This window comes from Mustelus asterias, chromosome 16, assembly GCF_964213995.1.
Source record: "Mustelus asterias chromosome 16, sMusAst1.hap1.1, whole genome shotgun sequence".
Lineage (NCBI taxonomy): Eukaryota > Metazoa > Chordata > Chondrichthyes > Carcharhiniformes > Triakidae > Mustelus > Mustelus asterias.
In genome coordinates, this window is record NC_135816.1 from 91,599,123 (window position 1) to 91,605,910 (window position 6,788).

Sequence of the window (6,788 nt, forward strand, 5' to 3'; positions counted from 1 at the left end):
TTTAGTTAGGTAGATATTTGAATGTATTATTTAAAAAAAATCAAATTCCAAGTCTATTTCCAATTCCATGTGCTCTCTTTAATATAACAATCATTTATATCAAGTCACGTTCTAAGTGGTAAAATGGATAGATAAATCCAAGGTTTACGTGAGGCTTGAAGATGTTCATCTGTAAATGAAGGGATGGTCCAAATCTTTCAGTGATCTCGGAGTGAGACTGGAAGCATGACGCAGAATAACTTCTCTCAGTGAACTGACTGTCAATTCTAATCTGGAATTTATGATGTTGAATAACTTAATTTGACAGATTTTATTGTTTTGCAAAAATTGAATTGTAAACGATCAGTCGAACTACCTAGGAAAGAGTTCCTCGTTAGTATAGTGGTTAGTATCCCCGCCTGTCACGCGGGAGACCGGGGTTCAATTCCCCGACGGGGAGGAGCATGATTTTAATTAACAGAAAATTGGAAGTAGATTTTCCGGTTTAAAATCGTTTTGCAGGAGAGTGCAGATAAAGATTGTGTATCGGTATCAGGGAGTCAGTGAGCAGCACACGATGGAGAGAAATATCAAATCCGCTGGCTTCGGAGCCCAGACTCAACGTGAATACAGAAACGGAAGATATGCTGAAACTTTCTGGATGACTGATCCGACCCCACCTGGAGTTTTGTGAAAAAGCCGTTCGGTGCTGAGCAAAACCAGTTTCAATTGAGAGAGGATAGAAAATTGAGAAAGCACAGAAAGTTGACAAAATACTCAGAAGGGGGGAATGAAATGATTTTATTTGATGCAGCGGATTGTTTTGATGCGGAATTCACTTCCTGAAAGGGTGAAGGAAGCAGATTCAATAATAACATTCAGAATGGAGCTCAATAAATCCGTGATATTGGGATGTTACAGGGTTACGGAGAAAGGCTCGAGGAATGAGAAAGCATAGCAAGATTGGTTGAATGTCCGTGCGGCATCATTATATCTTCTGTATGAATGAGCACAGTGATTACGGAAGAATTTATGGAAGAATTAAAAGCAGAAGAAATAACAAGCGAAATGAACTTGTGATGATCTCATTAACAGCTATTCAGCAGCGTCATTTCACAGGCCGTGAGCGGAACTGTGAGGAGTGCTCAATCATATTCTGCTTTGCGGTTACTTTCTGTTGCGGGTCTTCGCCACGAGATTGTCCCGAAGGTTTTGGAATTGGAAGTTTTCCGAGAAATCATTGGCATCGCAGTCACAGAGATTATGCTTCCCCTCCCAGTAGCTCTGGAACGAAGTACACCTTTCGGTATTTTGCCTCGTTTCAGGGGTGTTTCATTGTAATTATCAACGCACAAGGAGAGGGGTTTGCAACATTTTTAAAGACATTTCCAAGCAGCGAACGTGTTTGACCAAGCCACCAACTGACGGCGTGTTATCAAATATGCCTTTGAATTGGATTGTTTGTAAGATGCGACTCAAAACAATTCAAAGAAACATCCTCCTCTTGATAAGATTTTGGCCTCTTGTGCTGGCTGTAAACGTGTTTCATTTCTCTGCTGGTTACACGGATCTGCATGTTTTCCTCATTTCAGCTCAGTCTGATCTGACGGACAATGTTTACTTTTGGAAATAGCAGACAGATGCACAGTAAATCCATTTGCAATGTCATCGTGTTGATCCCAAATGTTCAGAAATTGATGTAATCCAAACTCGAGATGCAACAATAGAAACATTTAAAGCGCTATAGGAAAGCACGTCTTTGTTGAATTAGGAAATTGATGTCGTAATAGAATAAGTATGACTCAAGAAGTCAAGGTGTGGAGATGCTGGCGTTGGACTGGGGTAAACACAGTAAGAAGTCTCACAACACCAGGTTAAAGTCCAGCAGGTTTATTTTGCTACCAAATAAACCTGTTGGATTTTAACCTGGTGTTCTCAAGAAGTCAATCCAGCTTTCCCATATGGTTGTTACACCTGATACTCCTAAACCACCAGTGCACAGATATGAGTTGAGTTCACGAATTCCTACTCTCTGCATTTTCTTTAATTATTAGTAGGGCAATGATATGCCAAAAGAAGTCAAAATCAAAAGCGCAGTTGGTGTAGTATACTGAATTATTCAGAAAATGCTAGAACGATCTGAAGGTTCCCGAAACATCTTGGGAGAGACAGTAGTCTGGCAGCATCAGTGGAGAGACAAACATATTTAACGTTTCGAGTTGGTATGAATATTCTTCAGGGTTAAGTAGACGATGTTGCTTTTAAAAAAAATTCAAGTCGATGACTTCCCGTCAGAACTGAAATTTCTCGAATGTGTCAAGAACATTCTGAACTTTATTCTAAACCTATTAACCAGCTCACATTCAGACGCAAAAATGGATCCATTCCTCGCAGTTTAGCACATTTAATGTTCGGGGATGAGTGCGGTTCCAGCAGTAGGTAAGAGTTAGATAGCATCCAGAACCAATACGTTGCTAGTCAGACACTGCCGCAGAACCCACAGCTACCTGCCCGCAGCTCCCACACCCACTCACCTGCCCTCTTTCCCTGATGCTTTGAGCATTCACTCCTTTCCCAAGTGCAATATAGTGACAACGGTAGAGACTATATATAAGATGCACTGCAACATATCGCCAACCCAATTCTGCAGCATCTTCCAGACACAAGGCTTTCGAAACCTAGAAGGACAAGGACAGGCAATGCATTGGAAAACCAATGGCGGTGAGATAAGCCGCATATTTTACTGTCTTGAACTGTATCACCATTATATCACTTCAAAAACCTGGCAATATATCTGAACGTCACTGTGGATGGATCTACAACACAGGGACAATTGCAGTTGAGGCAATTGGCTCAAACGCACTTCCTCAAGGACAATAAAGTGTTGATAATAAATGGTGACCGTACGAGTTTAAAGTTTATGTATTAATGTCACAAGTCTGGTTACGATACTTAAAGATGTGAAGGTGATAAACAAATACTCTCAGACAATTCCCTTTTCTACCGTTTATTTCATCCATTTAACAAGGCTTCACTTGTCCAATTGTGGCGAGTGAGTGGTTAAGGGTTTGTAAATGAGTGTTGTACATGGGTTCGGTGTAAACGTTCAAACACTGCTCGCAGCCTCTATGATTGAAATGATTCTCTTCTTCCATCAGCTCCCTGACCTGAAAATGTATTAAATTTAACTCATTGACGCCAAGCTTGGAAACACAAATAATTCATCAGGATCAATGAGATAATGTTGATTCTTTAGAAAAGCAACCACTAAAAAAGATGACAATAAACAAAACATCGAAAATCGGATCAGGAGTAGGTAATTCCGTTCTTCCAACCCGCTCCGCCATTCAATGTGATCACGGCTGAATATCTCAGAGTCACATTCCTACTGTCTCCCAACTCCCTTGACGCATTTACCCGATGAAATCTGTTTTGTCCTGAAATGCATTTGGTTACCTGTTCTCCACAGTTTTCTGTGTCAATTGTTACACACGTTCACCATTCTCTGGGTGAATAAATTGATCTTTAAGTCCCTAATGGCCCCTACTCCTTAACCTCAGAATGACCCTCTGTTCTAGACCGCCCCTCCACCCCACTATCCCCCTACATACAGTCATGGGAAACGTCCTACCTGCACCCAGTCTTCCAATGCTGTCAGAATTACTGGCGTTTCAATGAGGTTCCTTCTCTTTTTTTTTCTAAATTCCATCGAATGGAGGCCTAATTGACCTAATGCCTTCTCATAGGACAATCCTGGCATCCGAGAAATCATTCTGGTTAACATTGTCTGCACTCCCTCTATGGAAAGTTTTTAATTCCTTAGATAAGGAGACCGAACTGCACACAATACTCCTGGTGTTGTTTCTCCAACTCTCTGTCTAGCTGCAATAAGACATCCCTGCTCCTGTACAAATATCATTTGGTAATGAAATACAGCAACCGTTCAACTTTTAAACTGCTTGTTGTACCTGCATGCTTGCTTTCACTGAGTGGTGTGCAAGACTGCCCAGGTTCCATCGTACGTAAACCTTTCCCCATCGATCAACATTTAAGTTTACACTGTCATAGAATCCCTACAGTGCTGAAAGAGGCCATTTGACCCATCGAGACTGCACTGACAACAATCTCACCCAAGGTCTATCCCTGTAATCCCACATATTTACCATAGTTCCCCTTGACATTAAGGGGCAATTCAGCATGGCCAATCAACCAATGCACACATCTTTGGGGGTGGGAAGAAACCGGAGCACCCGGAGGAAACCCACGCAGACAGGGGCTTTATGAACCAAAGTGGTAACCTTCACACTTCTCCATACTATGATGCATCTGCCAAATATTTTTCCGAATCAGCCAACTTGCTGCGGGGGAGAAAAGGAAAAAGTGAACTGGCTTGCTGAGAAAGAACCATGGTACAAACATTGGGTAGCACTTCGCAGTATGGGGACTGAAGCCTCGATCATTAGTGTTATTAACAACACGGTCTACACAACTGAGCTAATCTGCCATCACAGCACTCCATGCTTATATAGATTAGCAAATGAGCATCACAATATTCATTGAAATGGCGTGCTCCTTTCAGCAAAGCCGATTCAAAAGCAAATTTCTCGACAATCAGACACTGTTGGCCAAGACATACACATTTGCTGCCTCGAAATTTAAAACTGAGGCACAACAATCTCCTAATGCATTTTTAATTACTGATAAACAGACGAAACAAAATATGGAAAGGAGGGGGTCCATGCTTAATTCCAGAGCGACTAGGAGGCAGAGCACAAAAATACTGTGGCCATCGCAGCAGATCAAAGACAAGGAATCTCTCGGTGAGTAACTCACCTCCTGAATCCCTAAAGCCTGTCCATCTTCTTCAAGGACAAGTCAGGAGTGTGAGCATATATTCTGCCCCTTGAAAACTGAAGAACCGTCTTACCATCCAGAAAAAAAACAGGACATTTGATTGCTGCCTTTTCCACAAATATTCAGTTCCTCCAACACCAACGAAAAGTGGCAGCCATGTGTCCCATCTAAAATATATGCTGCAGGAGCTCAGCAAATTTCCTTTGGTAGAACCTTCCAAACCCACGACCACCACAATCTGGACGGATAAGAGCAGCAGATACATGGGAACACTACCAGCTGCAAGTTTGCTCCAAGTCACTCATCGTCCTGACTCGGAAATATATTGCATTTGTTCACAGTCACTGGATCAAAATCCAGCAGTCCCTTTCGGGCATTGTGGGTCAAACCGCAGACCGTGGATTGCAGCATTTCAAGAAGGCGGCTCACCACCACTTTCTCAATGGCAACTAGGGATGGACAAGAAATGCTGGCCAGCCACTGACGCTCATGTCTCATGATTGGATATATGTATAAAAGTCCATTGGCACACCTCTGGGCAACAGTCTCTGAGCATTGTCACATTCTGTTGGTAAGAAGCTCAAAGATCTTGAGTATTACCCTGGCAAAATCCTTTATATACTGCAAAATAATCCAGGTAGCATTCTCAAGATACTGAACATGAGATGAAACAGAAAATGCTGTAACAAATTAGCAGATCTAGCTGTGGACTGCGAAAGAGTTGATATTTCGAGTCCATGTGACTGATCTCCAAGGTTAAAGAGAAGGAAAGCTTTGATGGAGTTTATGTTGTTTAAGAGGGAGTGGACCACATGGAGCAAAGGAGAGATTGAGTGACAGGAGTCTGTATTCCCTGTAACAGCAAATTACAACAAGGATAAAATAGATTGTTGAACGATTTCCTAGAGATTGATACATTTACGCTAAATTTACATAGTGATATCAATAAATATATTATTTAGAAAAATCAAATTCCAAGTGTATTTCCAATTCCGTGTGCTCTCTTTAATATAACAATCATTTCTATCAAGTCACGTTCTAAGTGGTAAAATGGGTAGAGAAATCCAAGGTTTACGTGAGGCATGAGTATATTCATCTGTGAATGAAGAGATGGTCCAACCCTTGAGGAAATTAACCACTAATTGTGGAACTAGAGGGGCTGCGGGATTCATTCAGTGATCTCGGAGTGAGACTGGAAGAACGACGCAGGATAAATTCTCCAAGTGAACTGACGATGTTTCAATTCTAATCTGGAATTTATAATAACTTGATTTGACAATTTTTTGTTGCAGAAATTGAATTGTAACAACGATTAGTCTAACATCTAGCGTATGAGTTCCTCGTTAGTATAGTGGTTAGTATCCCCGCCTATTACGCGGGGGACCGGGGTTCAATTCCCTGATGGGAAAAAGTATAATTTTGATTAACAGAAAATTAGAAGCAGACTTTCCGTTTTGAAATCGTTTTGCAAAAGCATGCAGATAAAGATTGTGTATTGGTGTCAATGATGTCAGGGAGTCAGTGAGCAGCACACAGTGCGAGAGCAATATTCTATTTTTGGCTTCGAAGCCCTGATTGAACGGGAAAGCAGAAAAGTTCTTTGGCAATGCTAAATTGCCCCTGATTATCAGGGGGCTTAGCAGGCTAAATGGATAGGTTTGTGGGGTTAGGTGTTGGGTGGGGTTGTTGTTGTTGTTGTTCAGCTCGATGGGCCGAATGGCCTCTTAATGCACATGGGGATTCTATGATACTTTCCCAAGAGTTAAAAATCATGTACTGCTTCTGATCACAGTGAAATGTGAGAAGTTCCGTCAAATGACACAATGTTCTGGAGATGCAGATACGGTAACAATCCTAATATTGAACAATAATAACTGACACTGTATCCATTTTATCGCCAATATCTCTGACTGAACTACATGATATTAGACAGACTGGCAGAATGTTAGCAGATG

At 41.5% G+C, this 6,788-nt stretch overlaps 2 non-coding genes across 2 annotated transcripts; both read left to right on the forward strand.

Moving 5' to 3' along the window:
- Nucleotides 1–367: 367 nt before the first annotated feature.
- trnad-guc (transfer RNA aspartic acid (anticodon GUC)) lies at nt 368–439 on the forward strand. The gene has a single exon. It is a non-coding gene; the product is annotated as a tRNA-Asp (tRNA).
- Nucleotides 440–6,170: 5,731 nt separating this feature from the next.
- Nucleotides 6,171–6,242, forward strand: trnan-auu (transfer RNA asparagine (anticodon AUU)). Its single transcript has one exon. It is a non-coding gene; the product is annotated as a tRNA-Asn (tRNA).
- Nucleotides 6,243–6,788: the final 546 nt, after the last annotated feature.